Genomic DNA, 18,266 nt, shown 5'->3' with positions numbered 1-18,266 from the left:
TGGCTTAAGTCTAAACTTCTGGTGTTATAGAGTACAATCCTGCCCCTGTTTAACATTAAGCAAACCTGTTTCTTCATTTGTGATGTCCTGAATATGTGGTGTAACTTATGAAAATGCAAAACTTGTCTGCTTTCCAGTGCCCAGTGTCACATATGGCTTTCTGTAGCTGACAGAAGGCAGATGCTGCCAGACTTAGACTACAAAACTAAACAAGGATTGATTGCAGTGTGAAGGATCAGTGTAAATTTTGCCCAGGGCTAGGTTATGAGACTGTTCTTTGGGATTAGCTCAAGGCTCTTCCTCAGACTTCACATGGCAAGTGGGAGGCCTGTAACAAATCTAGCAGAATGTGCTTTAGCTGTTTTACAGCTGCAGAAAAGAGCTGAACCATCAAACAAGCAAGATGTCTGATGCTAGTGTTAGTGTTTTATTCTATTAGCCTGTAATCAAGCTACACCCACTGATGCAAAGCTCCAAATAGCTCTGCATGCTCTGAACTCATTCAACCTCTGGAATTCCAGAGCAAGTGGGCTTTTTAGGTTTGCCCAGAGTGACCCAGGTAATGCAAATGCACTCTGCAAACAGTTTGCTATGGTCAACTTCTGTAGCAAGTAATGCAAATGAATGGGAAAATGTTAATAGCTCCATCTTGATAACATTGCATAGACACAAAGTATTTTTTAGCTTTTAATGCAGACAGATTTAAGGAATTTCTGTTAACTGTTTCCTGGTGGGGGTGCCTAATTTCTCTGTGAGTGAGCAGGGGTAGTACTCTGATACTTTTTAAAAAAAAATATTTCCTTACTCTGATATTTAAAATTAATTTAGTATAACATATATTTAAAGTTTGAGTACAAGCATAGATATTTATTTGGTGGACAGGGAATATTTTATTAACTCTCTTCTTTTCAGGAATATGCTTGTAAGCACTTTTCCCCTCTGATTTTGTGTAGCTGAATCTACTGTTAAACTGAGATAAGGTGGGAAACCTGTGATCCACATTTAAAATGGTGAATTAGAAATGCTTCCAGTCATATTTAATGCAGGAACTCTTATCTCTTTTAAACTTCAGTCAGCACACAGAGGCCCCTTCCTGCACATTGAACCAGCTGGGTGGGCTGTGCCATATATGAATGCAGTCCCAGTGGGACAGGGACCAGGAAAGGAGAGGACTGTTGTGGGATGGAATGTGAAGAAATGACTGCTGATACTTCCAGGTGCTAATGAGAAAACCTGGGGACATTTCACCTGAGCTGACAAACAGCTTTCTTCTACATAAAGGCTGTCCACTGAGAGCATGGCCAGGATGAGGTGGATTTGACATACCAGTCTCCAGAGAGGACTGTCTTCACCTGTGTCACCTCTCATTTCTAAGGCAAAAGAAGAGGAGAGTGAGATGATGTTACGTGTGCATGCATGAGAGAGCTGTGTGTCAGCTGATTGTGGATGCCACCAGCATAGGAACAGACCAAGAACTGGCCTGTCTGAGGAGCCAGGCAGGAAAACTGAGAACCTGGTTTTGTTTCTGCTGAAACAGCACATTTATCTTGGGTTGCTAAAAAATATTTGTTTCCACTTAGATGAAGCCAGTGTTTACTGGTTTAAAGTGGAACATTGAAGTGTCAGTGACTTGACGATAAAAGCCAGCCAATGTTGCCACTATGACTGCAAAGAACTAGTGGCCAAAATAATAAACTCAAGGATGTATGTGCAAAGTCAGCAATGCAACCAATCTCTTTCCCAAAATGGTTTGGATGGAACTTTATGGGCTTTTTTTCCCCAGTATTTAGTTTTTGGATTGATTTAATTCTAAGGAAATTCTAAAATGTCTACCAAGTTATTTTTATTTTGTTAATCTCGAAGCTGATAATCACACCCTTGCTAAAGGAAGGGTATTATTGTATTATATCTATATGCATAAAATTTAACTACAACCCCAAATGGAATAAAATAAGCCTTCTGTGATAAGTCAGATTATGTCAGAGATGTGGTTGATCTAATTTCCAACTCTTAATTCTTTAGTTAATAGAATAACTATAGTTTCCCCTAACTATATAATAGAATAGTTTCCCCTCATACAAAATATGCCACATTCAATCTCTCCCAGTCTGCTCCCAGGTTGTTCTATATTTTATATCCAGAGTTTGGATGGTGTAGAAATCACAAACAGGCCTCTGTCAAATTCTCACCCTCCCATTATCTCTTTTCCCACTTTGTCCTTCTTTATTTTCTCTCTCCCAAAATGATAGTGCAGTTCTCAGTCAGCAGTAGATTATAATGTTTTCCCTTTCTGTGGTTTGGAAGTTCCCCTTGAAGGGATGTTCTGAAAAAAAAACCACCATCAAGGAAGAACCTGGAAAGAGTATTTAAGCAGAGTGTGTGCTCATGGGAGTAGCAGATGTAGTAAGCTACACTGCAGGTGATCTTTGCCTCTAGTGATCCATCTGGAGTTGTGGGTTGGAACTCCTGCTTTCTTTGGGGAGAGTCAAAAATGCCATCAGAGAGAGGAAAAATCACAGAAACACTCCACAAGTCAAAACTGGTGGAGTTTCCAACTTGTTGACTGTGACATATTCCAAATGGAATGAAAATTCATAAAATTGTAGTTGCTCAGATGTTTTTTCACAGAGTTATCCAGGTCCTTCATACTACAGAAGAAGATGAGACATCTGAGAGTATCTACTCCAAGTGAATAGATTGATGAATTTGAAAAAAATGTGTACTAGAAAATAATACAGTTTCTCAATGTTTCCACAACTTGGCTTGTAAAATAAATTAATAATTAAAACCTAACCTCTAAGATCTCATTTCTGGTATGGGGGTGATATATCAGGAATAGCATTGGAAGGTTAATCCTGAGTAACAAAACTGTCTGAGATTTCACATAATGTCTTGGGAAAAATACTTTCCCGTACTGTGGATGTAGGGAAATGCTAACATGTTAAGGTGCTCTTGTGGGAACTGTGAATCTTTAATTATATTCTCTCTTCAAGGCCTAATAGTTGGGCCTAACTTGCAGTAGGTGCTCAGAAAAATGTCAGTGGGTCCTGTTGAACTGGTGAGTTCTTGGGATAGAGGTTATTGAAACCATAAATAACACACTAGCAGTAAACTCTACCGTGAGGGAGTTGTGGTTGTCTGGTTGAGTCTCAGTGCATGAACAGGTCAGCAGAAACAACTTCAAAACCTTCCTTGCCTTGTGAATCCTGTTTGTCCCTGGCTGTAGAGCAGTTTCCACATCTGCACTTCTGCGACACTCTGTGCCAAGTCCTGTGCACTCTGGTCCCCGTGAGTCATCACATTGACCTCAGCTGGATGGCTCCTGTGAGTAAAATGAACACAATCTGGGCCACTGCCAGCAGAAAAACTAATAGCTAGTCACTGTAGCTGGACTTCAGTTTCCCTGATATTTCAAGGCACCTTTTACAGCTGCCAAACATGGAGTATCTGAAACCCTTGTGTAGTTACTTGAAGGCCAACAAGTTACTACAAGTTACAACAAGTTACTACTACAAGTTACTACTTGTGTAGTTACTTGAAGGCAGTCCTGAGAACTTGCACCATGATGGTTATCCCAGAAAATGTTCCATGTTACGCAAAGACCAAAGATTCCATGACTTCTGTTGTGGGCTCTCTTTCAAAATATGTTTTTTATTTCAAGAAGACAATGTTTCCTAAGAAAGCTTTTAGTGACATGTTTATTCATGTTGGTCAAATGAAAGTCATGTGGCACACCTCCCTTTCTGCTGTGGTGAGCCACAGTGTGTTTGATATAATCGCACTATCTTGTGTGAAAAAAAGCCAGCTGAATATCAGATGTGCCTGGCTTGCATGTCAGTAAAACAGAAAGCATGTTACACAAGTCACCACACTTTGTAAACTCTATTTTTATTTTGGAACAACCCTCCCTTCAGCTTTTTCCACTCTCTTTTCTTGGGCATAGGGTGAATTCAGGGCTTTTCCTGAGCTAAGTGTATGAAAAGAAGACATAAGCATCAGGAAAGACACTGAAATACTCTGACTTTGATGTGGCTTCACATGTTTCTGGGGTTAATGTACTGCCTGGTTAGCTGGTTTTATTCTCTGCAGTGGTATGAAAGTGATTTCAGTAAGGGACTGTTGGGTATTCTGTTGACTGTTTTCTCCATTATCAGGAAGTCAAAAATTAAATGAAACGCAGTAGCTCCAAGAAAGTATTTGAAAAATCAATGTTTGTTTACCTTTAAAAAATAAGCAAAAGGCTTAATCAAAGTTATTCACTGCCTCTATGAAATAAAGAATTCAAAGACCTTCACATTAGAACAGGTAACTACTTGGTAGAGTTATTCAGCTTTACTTCCCTGCTTCCTTCAGACCAGTGAGAGAACCTAAGACTGATAAAATAAGATCCTTTTTGTGTGCATGCAAATGCATGCAAAGCTGGTATAGGCATCTCTTACACACACCTACTAAGCTAAAGAAGAAAACTGTGACAATGCTGTGCAACAGGGTAATTGCTGAGCTGATGCCATGCTTACCAGCTTGGTCTGTTTTGTTTTGTTCATATGCATATTAAACTAATTTATTTAATTTTTTGTAATGTCAGATATTTAGGAATCCTAGCCATGGTGGCTGAACAGTCAAATTGCCAACATGGAAACAGAAATTGCTGGATTAGTAAAGCTCACTAGTGGATATGAAATGGGTGTATCCCAAAAGGATGGCTCATGAAAATGACCAAAATGTAGGGTGAGAGGGGTTTTTTATGAGAACAGGGGAAACACAAGTCAGGCATGAGAAGCATAAGGTCAGAGTATGTATGCAGAGGACATTGATGCATGTGCTTAAGGGGCACACAGTGGCTGTACCACCTTTAATCTGTATTGCTTCACCAGTGACTGAGGGGAAGGAAAGGCTGGAAAAGGCCCGTGTATGGCCCCACTGCCCAAGGTGTGCATTCACAGAAGGGCCTGTATGACCTGGTCAGGCAGGAGTAACATCTGTAGCAGTTTCGACTGCCCCAGAAATCTGTGTCTTCCTCTGTTATTTCAAAGCAAATTGCATCATATTTCAAGTGCTGTGCATCTACATGAGAGCCCATTTAATCTTGGGATGTTGCACAGTATTTATTTCAATGTCCCAGTATTTATTTCAATGCAGAATTTGTCCAATGATGTTTATTCCCGAAATATCTATTTCATACAAAATATTGTTGCCTTGTTTGCAATGGATATCCAAGTTTAAATCAACGGGTAAATTGCTTGGCAACATCGAATACAAAGGAAAACTTCATTTGTTTCACCCAGAGCAACGGTGACTTGCAGTTAGCAAAATAAAAAAGCTGTGCCATCCTATTGGTGGTAACTTAGGAAAAATCAGATACAGAAACAGAAGAACAAAGGAGACAGCTCATGGGAACACCAAGTTTCTTGTTCTGAATCAAGTCTGGTTTGTTTCCTTATTTATACTCTGCCTGAAACTCACAAAGTTTCCTGAGAACAAGGAAATTAAGTGAACTTAAACACAGCTGGATATCCCTCTAGGTACATTTCATTGTAATGCATTAGTAAAAAGTGAAGGATGTTTTGTTTGACAGAAAACAGACAAAAAGAGGGAATTAACATAGTAAGTGAAAGAAATACACTTCCTCTTAGCCGTGGTATTGTGCTACTGTGCTCTGATGTTCCTGTAGCTGCTCATGATGTTCTCTGTTGAGAATGTCCTGGGCAAAGAGCACAGGAAAACAGCTTCACAAATGCTGCCTCAGGTGAGCAGAGACCTGGAATAGCGTAGTTTGTACTGCCCTGAAGTGAGCTGCCCTACACCTGACTTTGGGACCAGGAGTGGCCCAAGTGATCAAGTGACTCCACATGTGTTTGAACCTGTTTTGTCATTATCTTATACCTGCTTAAGACAGAAACCTTAGCTGATTATGCAAAGCAATTTGAAATCACTTTTCTTGACAGTGTTCTTGCTTTCCTGTCATCTAATCAATCTGTGCAGGCTACAGTAATTTTTCTAGTTAGAACCTGTTTGCAATTTTCTTCCCCCATAAGAAGCAGGTGCTGCTATCCTTACAAAGACCATTTCCTTAGTTAATAACTGAGTAGTCATAGGCTTGTGCTTTTAGGACTAGGGGTTTTTTTTCTTTCTCTACCTGCCTCATCCCTAGCCCACCAGCCCCTCCTGTTTTACTCCTTCACAGGTGTTGGAAGGAGAGGGTACAGTACTCTTGGTGCAAAATTTAGTTTTGGGTGGCTTTGTCACTTAAGCACCACAGAGGTAGAAGTGAGCTGATATACAGTATCTGCAATGTTAGAGTATTTGAAGTACAGTTCTGAGCAGACAGTTAGTTTTAAATGTGAATGGGCCACTTGTTCACAAACCCAGGACATCTCCTGGTGGTCTTGTGGCACTTGAGCAGTTTCATGCAGCACTTGTGCAGTTATTAAATAGGGGAAACAGCGTGCGCTCAAAAGAAAAGTTATCCAAACAAGGAGAGCTTTACAGTTTCTCAGATTGCAGACTTTGGTAGTTGCAGTGTCCATGGAGCTCTAGGCTCTGTGGTTTATTCAAGCCTAACCCTAAGCTGAGCAGTAAAATCAGGATTTTCCTAGGCTGAGGTGGCCAGAACATGGGAGATGCCACAGAGCACAGTGTGGAGAGAGAAATGTTGGGGCAGTGCTGTGCTGCCCTTGGCATGCCTTTTGTAGTTGCACTGTCCCTGGAGCTCTGGGCTTTGTGGTTTTCTCAACCCTAATCCTAAGCGTAACCCTAACCCTAGGCAGAGCAGTAAAATCAGGCTTTTGCTGAGGCTGAGGTTCCCAACCCACTGATGCAAAAATGAAGTGAAAAGCTGTTTTGTAGCTGGAAGCATAGCCAGAGCTGGAGGACCTGAGTGGCTCCAGGAAGTCAGAGCTGCTGGTCAAGTCTGGTTAAATCTGGAGTTTTTTCCTTCCCTTTTTTTTTTTTTTTTTTTTTCCCTACCCTCCCTCTCTTGCACACTTCATCAATTTCTAATATAAAAACCAAACCACTTCCTTATTTTCATCATTTAATTTTGAACTGGATGGGAATTCTCCCTGTGTCCTCAGAATGATGGGGGCAGAAAGCTCATTTATCAAAGCTCTGCAATGAACAAAGCCAGAGCAGAGCAGCATAAGCATAATTAACAAGGAAAAAATGGAGCTTGTGGCTTGATGTTGATGGATACAAAATGTGCCACAAAGGCAACAAAGCTTTGAGAATGCTTTGAACATAAAACCAGTCTCACGGGATGAACAATTCCATGCCAGAGAGTAAATTCAGGCTAAGATGGATAAGCTCAGCTATCATGATGGCAATACAGCTGCAGCAGTGGAGGATGAAGGTACTTGTTGGACACGTTTTGGGGTTGTTTTGGGAGGGAGGAGCCATTTTACTTACTTTTTTATCTCGGCATGCTGTAGTTGGATACAGCATTTTTGTTATTGTTACTTTTATAATAGCAGAACTGTGTGCCACAAAGGGATTTGTCCATAGTGAAGTGGCAAGAATTTGCTTGTGCTGTCGTCAGCTCCTCTGCATAGAAGACCCAAAAGACAGGACAGATGTGGTTTCTCAGGCTCTGGTTTATACATGATCACAAACCTACTGCAGCATGTAGCTGAGCTCACTGTTATGGGCAGCATGTCCATCTTCTCACCCCAACACTCCTTAGGGAAAGGAAAAGCAAAATCAAATTCCACTTGACTGCTTCTACCAAAATCATGTCACATAGGATCCAGTGAAACAAGCTTTGAAAAATGTGTGTCTTTTCCCCTGGAAAGTGTTTCTTTTACCATATCCATATTTTTGTTTTCCTGTTGACTTAGAGAACTTTAATATTCAGTTCGTGCAAAAATGTGCTTACATATTTTTAACAATATGGTCAAGTGTTGGACTAACTAGAAACAGAGTTCCAGCATGCACAGTGGAAATGATCTTGGATAAGAATAAACTAAACTTCTCTCCTGAATAAAGGCACAGAGCATGCAGGACAGAGCTAGAGAGGGCTGGTCCTGCTTTGTGGCAGCTCGAGCAGGAGCAGTGAGGGTTACTACAGAAACCTCTGAGACTTCTGCATTTTTGAGATCGGTGGCAATCTCAATTTAAGCAACAAAAAGGGGAGGAAATGGATCTCACTTCTGCATTTCTTTGTAATAATTATCTTTGGCTCTTGAGCCGCTGAATGGCTCAAATATAGGGTGGTTTCTTACATGTTGTAAAAGGTGAGGAATTCAGTCAATTTACATTGTCTTATTATTTGTGTCAGTTTTCTATGGATAACTGTCTGGGTCAAGTCAGCAAAACAAACATGATGTGATCATTAACATCTTTAAGATAAAAACATTTATTTACAGAGCAAGTTGGTTGAAGAGCATGTGTAGACAATCAGAAATGATTGTACTACTGACCATTCATTAGTTATTATGTTCAGCAGGTATTTTTCAGTGATTGTGTACCTATTTTGTGGCTAGTATGAAAAAAACCCCAATATTAACTGATGGATTCATAGCTACTCTGTCATAGGCCAAAATATTTAATTCTGCAGTTTCAGTGATCTAAAACTCTACACCTTAAAGCAGTGGATTTGTATGTGATGCACTTTTCTGATTGCTTATGAAACAAGATAAATTTTCAAGACAAATCACTGATCATCCGGAAAGTAATTTGGTCACCGTGTTGGAGAAAAATAATCAACTTTTTAAAATATTGCAAGCTTTAAAATGTTTGTGTGTTACATTTGTTGGTTTATATGCATGTTTACAGATTACACATGTGGTAGAATTCATCTTTGTTAATGCCAAATTTGAATTCTGATTAAATCGCTGAGAGGGGCCTAGGCAGAACTCGCAAATTCTTTAAAGCTTAGAAATTTTCATTCTGGTCTTAATGGTGAAACTGTGCTTCTTCCTGTTTGTTTGTTTGGGTTTTTTTTAAGTAATGCCTTTAGGCTTTTCATCTACTGTAAATATTTCTAAAACATAAGCTTGTTTTTGAAAGTATCTATTCCCAGCTAGCTTGCAGTTACAAATCTGACAGTCTGTTTTCTTTCATCATGTCCCTTCCAATTCTCACCAACAATTTCTGAAAAATTTCATAATTATTTTCCTAGTGCTTATTTATCATTTTTGAGAATGAATGCAAAAAATATGTTTCAGCAAGGTTATGTGATAATATGCTCTTCCTTTATACAAAACCACAAAATTTTCAGTTTCGGCACATTTCCACAAGAAATGCATTGTTTAAAGCTGCATATACTATTTTTTCCTCCTATGTATTGTAATAGTTCTGTTATGAGGAATACTTGGAGGATCCAAATCCGGATGGTGGGGTGGGAGAGAAAAAAAGAGGAGATATTGTCTGCCTCGTCATAGCTATGGTGCAAGCCATGAAATGGGAACTCTCATATTTCCTCTGCATACCCCTGACCTGGGAAGATGACTGTCTCTGGGGGGAGGAGATAATTTAATTTCCATTCATTTCAGCTTTCATTTCTTTGCAAAAAGTCAACAGATATGTTTCAGGTTCTGTGGGATCACTTATTTTGCTTTGGCAATATAGCGTATCTCTGCCATGGGACTTAAGTTAGACCACCTGGTTTCCTTCTCTTCAGACCCTTGGGTGGGCCTGAAACCAGTATAAATTAAAAGATTTACCTAGTACACTGTCCAGTTACCCACTTAGTTTTTACTTTGACTCGTTCATGAATAAAATAATACAGCAAAATTCCTCAGGAAGGGTGAGGTCTAAAGGAAAGGTGAGTAGGGTAGAAAAGAAAAGGGTTTGTGTCTTGTAGTCTGTGTGCAAAGCAAGGGTTAAAAAATTGCTTACCTTCAAGGCTGGTGCTCAATAAGTGAAAGCTATTCAGAAGTGTTGTGTTCTCAACATGATCCAGGAAGAAACAAGGTGGTTTAAATTCCTTAGGGAAATAAAGATAACTTCATTATTATTTAGAGGGTTTAAAAATAAAAATTAATTTGTGGAATAAGTAAACCTCAACAAATTTAAAATATTTCAGTTTTCTCAGAGAAATTGTTAGAATCCTAGAATGAATTTTAGTATTTTCGTTAGCATTGATAGATCTTTTTTCAGTAACTTGAAACTATGTCATTGTGTTTTCCCTCACTCCAGACAATTTTTATTTGAGTAGGAGGAACTCTGAATTGAGCTCAATAATAACCATGCCATTTTCTGCATGAGTGTGTAACTTACAGACTGCCATGTTTTATTTAAAACATGTAAATAACTTGTCTATCTAGGAACACTGCTATCCCTTCCAATGAGAGCACTGTTCCTCATCAGGCAGGTCCCATTTAATTAACACATATCCTTAACCACCAGGTACTCCACATGTCACTGCAAGCAGGTGGTTCTGAGTACCTGAAGAAAGCATCCTGCACTTTGCTCCATAAGCAAGGTGGCTGTCTTTATGCTAAAGCCCAAAATAAATTTCATACTCCAACCACCAAATTTTGTTGGGAAGAGGAGGAGGAAGAGGAACCCAGAACAAAAAAACTCAAAACATCAATTCTGTACCACCTCCCTGCTTCCCTGACAAGACTTTCATCCATATGGAAGTTAGCATGTTTGGGTGAGAAATGTGTGATCAGTTTGTGGACATCCAGTTGGTGCTCACCTACTGCCTCACAGGTGAGGCTGGCAGGCTTGATATGTGTGAAATGTCAAATGTGGCCATGTGTTTGACACACTGCAAGTGAGCTCAGGGTGGAGGTAGAAGTGAGGATATGAACTTCTAGTGCAGCTTTGGAAGTGTCTGGTTTGCATTTTCCTCCCTCTGGCTCACACGAAATATGGGCATTTTTTAACTCCAAAGACAGTTGTCATAAGGTGATAGGCAGGAATTGCAAATCAGCACTGACCAATGCTACAGCATTTTTTTTGCATAGCTTTTTTGTCTTTAACCATTTGGTGGACTGTCACTTCTTTGGAAGTAAAGGGTTTCTTATGTCTCTTAGTAGGGTCTATTTTTCAGAGGTATTCAAATAAAAGAAAAATCTAATCAGCCTTTAATTCATAAATCCCTGGTATTTCTTTATTCTTCTTCTTTCATGAGGCACATTATGTACTTGAGTCAGTGAAGTGGAGGCACTGTGAGCACACCTTATTGAAGAAGAACCATTCTCCCTAGCAAATGAGAGTCTCCAGACTGCAATCTACAGATACCTTTGGGTCAGTAGGACTCTAACATTCAGGAGTAATATTGGTGCCATATCATAAGTCTGACCCTAGAAAACAATTAACTGGGCCATTTGGAACAATAGCTAAACTCCAGTGGGAAATAAATACAGCTGCTTCATTGTGTCAGCTTTCTGTACCTTCTGACTCTTGAAGGGGCTTTTGTTCTAAAAGGAAGCTCTCTAAGGTGGCCAAATTGTCATCAGTGTGCAACTTTATCCTGGGTGCAGGTTTCATCTTCCTGAGTGGGATCTAATCTAATGTACGCTTAATATTATACTGACAATAGGAGGCTTAGGTGCACTTGTGGGACTGTTCTGTTTTATTTGGATTTTGAGGCTTTTACCCCCTCTGTTATTTCCTGGGAGTGTCCTGTAGGGTAAATTTCTTAATAGAATTCAGAAAATACACATATAATAGCTTATTAAAATGCTGCTGGAGGCCTGCAACTGCCCTTGGGCATAATGCAAACATACAGGTGTATTAGCAATCAGTGAGGAAGCAATAACTTGCTACATTTGGAATGCACAAGTATGCTGACATCAGGTGTTCAAAGCACTGGCTTTTGTGGACCACTCAAATTTCTGGCTGTACCTGAACAAGTTTGCTCTCTGGACTCATGTGTTTGAAAACTTACTACTAACTGCAGGACTGGAATTTCTTGTCCATATTCACACTGAAACTCACACTGTAAATCACTGTGGGTGTAGCACTGTTCTGTTATTTGGAACAATAACAATAACCTTATCAGAAACCTCTTCTTTGTACTGGGGAGAAGCTTCTCTCAAAGTTCTTGTAACTTCTTCTAGTTTGTTTTGGCTTTTGGTTTGAGTTAATGATTTTTAATCTATCAAAGGTAAGACAGTATTGCTTTCCTCCTGTACAGGCTGAGGACTCATAAAAGATGACTTAAGCTTTCTCTGTGTAATGTAGAGTCAGGTCATAAAATTCTGTACAGCTCTGCTTTCAGGACTGCCATATAGAGTGAAGGGGATACAAATAAATGTAAGCAGAGTGTTGTCTTGTCCTATAGTCTCTCAGAAAAGAAATATACATTATTAGGGTTTAAAATACTGAAATTGGTTTAATGTTTCTTTGATTGTACAATGATGTAATCAAAAGATCATATGTTTTAGTAGCTGAGAGGAATGTAGAAGGAGGATTTATGAGTGGCATTTTGTTTTTGTTAGTGTGGTTACTAAGTAACTACTGAAGTTAGGTTTGATCTGTTTTTCTATTGTAAACATGAATGGGAACCAGACTTGTCTCATAATTATTTTTTAAATCAGTATAAAACAGAAAGGCAAATAATTATTTGGTCAAAATTGTGTTCTAAGAAGCAGACAGTAAGAACTAGATAGTGCATTAGATTTGATAGTGTGTGGAGCACCTCTAGTGTCCCTGATGCTATGGGGTTTTGTTCTTTAACAGTAGATATGTATCTTTGAGCCTAGGAAATGAGAATGATCATTTTTAAAATAACCTTTCACTTTGGTGTTTAACAATGAAAAGTGTGGAAGCCATAGAAATGAATGTTTGATATAAAATGATCTTGTCTTTCAAGAGTATTAGACGTAGGACACTTCTGTTTGTCATTTGATCACCCTACATTAAATTATTTGGCTCCTAGATTCACTGCAAAAAGGTAGGGATTCCCTCCTTCCCTTCTGCCCCGCTTCTTCCAGAAGAAGCTGCCTTGCTGAAATGCTGCTGGCTGCCGGAGGTGAGGAGTGCTCTGTGCAAATCCTTTATATTCATCTACGCAAGGCAGGAAGATAAGACTTTTTTAGTTCTGGCCAAGCACGCACACCGCCATTGAAGATTACATATTCAGGTGTGGAATCTGCAATAAAGGGAGAAACAAATGCACAAGTGAAACCACATGAGACCAGGCTGTCTGTGCTCCAAGGCTGGCAGAAAGATAACCATGTCAAGCAGGCAAGGTGCCTTTCAAGTAGTGGGCAGCCATCCAGTTAGAGACATTTTACATCAGTGAAGTTCTGTACTTTTATGGGATAGAAAATTGTAAGACAATTCCCAAGGTAATGATAGAACATGTCATAGCTTAGAATTGACATTTTAAAAAACGCATAAATTGTTTGAATTCTGCTCAAGTGCACATCACTCCTTCTCTTATCTAGAGTGGAAGGATGCTGTTATGATTTTGGTTTTGTTAAGACACCACACACATTTATTGAATTTGTCTCATGAATTTGTCTCATGAATTTGGCACATTACCAACAATTAATTTTGTTCAGTTTTCTGGAGGAGTTGTTAAGGAGTGATGTAGGTTCCCCATTGGTGGGGATGAAATGAGAGGGCTACAGAATGGAATGTGCTCCTGTGAGCAGAGTTCTTGGTCATCTGGCTTTTCAGATGTGTTGATTGGTGAGTGGTACCCTCCAGTCTTGGTTCTGCCCAGGTATTCATTCCCCCATCTTCATTTAACTTTACTATTTTAACCTGCTGAAGAAAAAGATCAATTTAAAAGTTTTTACATACAATAGAAATACTGGATTTGCTTTAAAGAAGTATTCTTTCATCTATTTTCCATCTAAAAGAAAACTATTCTGCAGCCCGTTATTGTAGCTGCAACAAGACAATGAATTAAATTTGTAGATGTGTGAGTGTATGTCTGCAGCATTAACTGCTCAGTAATAAAGTAAATATGTTGTGAAGGGAACTGAAGAGGGATTTCTTGAGTAGACTTGAGTTCTCTCATACTAAAAAAAAATTTAAAAAAAAAATACCAGCAATGTGTAGCATGGTGAGGAACCTCAAGCAATGTGAAGAAAAATCTCACTGTGGCCATAAAGTGTCATATCTTATATCAAAGAGCCTTCCCAGAGCAGTTCCTCTTGTGAATTGCTCTCCAGTTCTACCAGCATTTCTTGCTGATTGCCTCTTTCATTCTTGCTTGTCAATGATGATTGAAGGGCTGCAGCTTAACTCAGCAAAGAGGGAATTACCCCTCTCGAGCACAGTCAATTCAAATCGTGTACTTGGTGTATCTTACCCTTTCCAGCAGTTGTATTGGCTTACATTTTGATAAAGCCACATGCATTTTGAGGAGGCACAAAGGTAAATTTCAATTATCTAGAGAAACTACTGCAAGCAAACATATGTTTGAATGAAAGATCCTTGAAGTTGGTATTTGTTTCTATATTATCATGGCTTTATAGACCTTAGTAAAACAAAGAGCAATGTGATGGTGATGGAGAGTTGTTAATGTTCAGTCTGCCTCTGTGACAGCCAAGAAGAGAGGTGGATAGTAGAGGGAGAAAAGTAGTGATGTCAGCGATATTTTGTTAATTAAGAAATTAAGAACTGGGCAATGTGACTTTGATGCTGATATTTAATGATATTTAATGCTGATATTAAATTGCATTCACTTGTGATCTGACTACATTACTTCTAAGGAGCAAGAAATGCATTCATTCTCAAGACAGGTGGTGAGCACAGATTTTCAGGACTTAGGTTATTTAAATGGTTGGAGGTTCTGGGGGTTTGGGTTTGATTTTGGTTGATTGCTGGTCTTTGTTTTTCCCCCCAAAATTTCTAGATTAATTTTTGCTCCAAAGGAATTGTGCCATAGGATTTCAGTCACTGGAAAATATGGGGACTTTCCAATCTCTTCCACTGAGCAAAGCAGGTGTGATTCTTGCCTGGTTTTTGTCCATTAAGATAAAAGTCTTGTGAGACAGGGTTGCTGTGAATAGGGATTTTAGACATGGGGAGCATGAGCTACATACATACGTACTAATGTGTCAGCTCGTACATTCACTCAGTGGTTTTCATAAGTAGGGATTTGATAATCTCCTGAAGCCTTCCTTCATCATTGTTGAATGATATTTTTTGTTTTCCTCTGTTTGCAAAATGAACCTTCTGATTCTGCTGTGTTCTCAGATATATAGACTGTAGCAACCAGCAACATTTCTCTGATCACTCAAAGTTAACTACCATAAATAATAATGGTCACACTTTGCCACAGTTCATTTAATGAATTTCATTTCAAACTCTTTAATTTCATCTTATTTGTCAGATCTGAGTGCTTCTGCCTTTTCTGTCTCTGTTTAAGTGTCAAGACAATAAGAAATGTTTGGATTGGGTATTCAGTTAAGGTGGAGGGCAGTGACAGCATTAATACAGGCTTCCTTTTTTTTTAGTGGGAAAGAAAAAGAAGGGGCACTCATTTTTTCCCCTGTCCCTCTCATGACTGTCTCAATGGAGTTAAAATAAGAATGACTTGACCTTAATTGTAACTTGAAATCCAAGGAAAGATGCAGTACTGTACTGTCTGACAACTCCTAAAGATTCCTGTGGTCCTCAGAGCTAGGAACAGGGTAGCTGTTTTTCACTGACTGCTTCATTTGAACCCCTGGGCTAAGCCTGGGAGCTAAATAAACAGTTGAAACTGTTTTTTATGTCTAACACCTGATACATACGTCCTGCTTTTTCCTCAAGGGTAGCGACCTCTTCTTATTCATTGCTTAGGAGTGGATAATTAATTAACAGGGGTGAGAGAGAATGTGCATGCTTGACTAGACACTCAAAATATCACAGAACTAATTCCTGGGTTTGAATAACATTATTTTAGTATCATAAAGCAGCCTTGAACTGGAAAAATTCTATTGTCAAAAGAATGTGCTAAAAACTTTATGTCTATGCTGTAATTTATTTTTATTACAAATAGGGCTTGTCTTGCTCAAGGATATTTAATCTCTACCAGTAAGAGAATAAAATCTTTGCCATAGTTATCGGTGGCACTTTATTGCATGTATTATTGGTATTTTTTTCATAAGCTATTTTAGTAACCAGTTTAGGTGTATGGAGATGGGTCCATGAACAGGATTGAAGAGCTTTTTTCTTAGCTCTTTTAAGATGATCTTGGTGTAGTATATGACTATTCAGACAAGTAGTCAGGGCCATCAGTTTGCCACGTGATGCTCCCTCAAAAGAGGTAAATGATGTCTATATTTAAAATACGTCTACTAGAGCTATGTCTACTACTTGGACACAAGTAGAGTTTTCTTCTTAAGTTATAAGAAAAATATGTTATGACTGAAGGATTTCTTACTTTATTTAGTAGAATTCTTGGTGACATTGAACTTGAAAGCTATAGTATAAGAATTAAATGAAGAGTCTTTCTGTAGCGGTGAATCTCCTTATCCTGAGCGAATTCAAAGGCTACTGATAATTGTTAATTAATATCCAAGACACAGGAAGTCATGAGGCTGTGGCTGAAGACTAGACTTCCACTAGAACACTCTGAATGTTGGTTTTAGTTAATTAAGCATAGTAAAATGTTGGTTTTAAACCTCATTGTTCTTGCATGATCGTGTTTCATTGTTGCACTCTGCAAACATTCTCTAGAGAGCTATATACTGAGAGCTTGTCTGTGACACTTCTCTGGCTGTGTGTTTCCAAGCAGGCTGTTAGAGCATGCATGAAAAAGCTGGGGTGAGCTTGCAGGGCAGCAGGTCAAGCACCGTCAGTCATGGACTTGTGATGTGAGAGTGCTCTCTGGGCTTGGCGGGCCGTGTCGGGTTCCAAAAGGATCCGTCGCAGATGTTGCAATGGTGTTTATGACATAATATTTCTTCCCAACACAGATCACTGAAAGTGGCCATCAGTAAGTGTATGCATGGGGAACATTTGCATGTGTGATTTCATGAGGGAGGCAAGTCAACCATCACATGCTGGAGGAACTTGGCCAAGTAATATACATAAAACTGCGCTCTGTCTCGGTGCTGTCCCAAGAGGGCCTGCATGCAGATGTTAGTGGGGCATTTGCAAAATGAAATCCCGTCGAAGAGAACTAAATCAAAGCTGCACTGCTGAGACGTGAAGCTCAAGTTCTTTGTGGCACTGTTTCCTCAAGCAGTTTTTATAAACACTTCCTAAACGTTTTATGAGCTATGAAAACAGTTGGGGAAACTGTGGAGCCACAGAGAGGTCACATGCTAAGTACATTGCTGGAAAATACTCCAGTTTGAGAACCAGCAATTCTCTGGCAATATTATGGACATGTGAGACACCTCTCTTCATTGTCTTCTGCTTAACTATTTTCATTAAGACTTATCTGTTGGTATATACTTCTCTAAAGAAAATGCTGTGTTCACTAGACACTTTCCTTAATTTCATGGGTTTTTATTTGGCACCATAAATTGTCCTGAATGAGAAAGTGAAGAAAATTGATGTGTTTCTGCCTGTGCCAGTGTATGGTCTAGATTATGAAAATACGGTTTATTAATAAATAAAATTCTTTTAAAAAGTGTTATTTTCTTATTTGATTTATGTTTGTAATTTCCTTAAATGCCAACAGCTTATATTGTGATCTCCCACTCTTTAAGTTACTGGACTTTCTTACTGGACTTTTTCCTTTGTGTTACCTGAGAATGCTCTTTGATGTGACTGGGTAGAATTTACTCAGTGTGCCAAAGCATTCTCTGTGTTCAGCTTTAGCTGGCTTTTTCTCTGCTTTAGGGGTGTCCTCTCCTAGACATCTCACTGATGATCTTCTCCTATCAGACAGATCCATTCCACTGACCTGTGAACAGAGCTGTGCTCTCTGAGAAGACTGCAGTGCTCGGAGGCTTCCAGCTCACTCTCTTTCTGCAGTGTGTCTGTACAGGAAACCTTGGCAAGCATGGCACATTTTGTTTTAATAGAGAATAATCATGAAGGATCCAAAGATAAGTACTAATCAGAGACAATGGACACAGTGCTCATCTACCCTGTTTTCTTGAAGATAAGGCTTTGAAACAGTGGTGAGTAAGCTAAATGATAAATCAGCAGATGCTGGCAGCTTCAGGAGCAGAAACTATTAACTGTACATTAGGAATGGTTTATATTCATTAACAAAGTTTATACCATGGAGCTGTGTGGTTAGCCATCACTTTCCCTTCTAATTTTTGGCCTTTCTGCAGAAGCAATGATGTTAGCTGTGGCCTTTCTTCACCTACAAAAGAAGGGGAAAGCTGGAGGAGGGTAAGTGTCTTTTGCAGTGATGTCAGGGGAGACTTAATCATCATCAGATTGGTGCCTGTTATGTCAGTCTGTTAGTA

At 39.2% G+C, this 18,266-nt stretch overlaps 1 long non-coding RNA gene across 3 annotated transcripts in view; it reads left to right on the top strand.

The window, feature by feature from the left end:
* LOC147653085 (uncharacterized) overlaps nt 1-18,266 on the top strand; it is a 59,146-nt gene that overhangs the window by 24,305 nt on the left and 16,575 nt on the right. For all 3 annotated transcript variants that reach the window (XR_015287140.1, XR_015287142.1, XR_015287141.1), the window contains exons 2-3: nt 17,731-17,969; nt 18,129-18,189. This is a non-coding gene — a long non-coding RNA (uncharacterized LOC147653085). The remainder of the gene's footprint in view (nt 1-17,730; nt 17,970-18,128; nt 18,190-18,266) is intronic.

This window comes from Cyanistes caeruleus, chromosome 5 (genome assembly GCF_971803275.1).
Source record: "Cyanistes caeruleus chromosome 5, bCyaCae1.hap1.1, whole genome shotgun sequence".
Lineage (NCBI taxonomy): Eukaryota > Metazoa > Chordata > Aves > Passeriformes > Paridae > Cyanistes > Cyanistes caeruleus.
The sequence above is the reverse complement of the archived record's forward strand: the minus strand, read 5'-3'. Positions and strand labels throughout refer to the sequence as shown.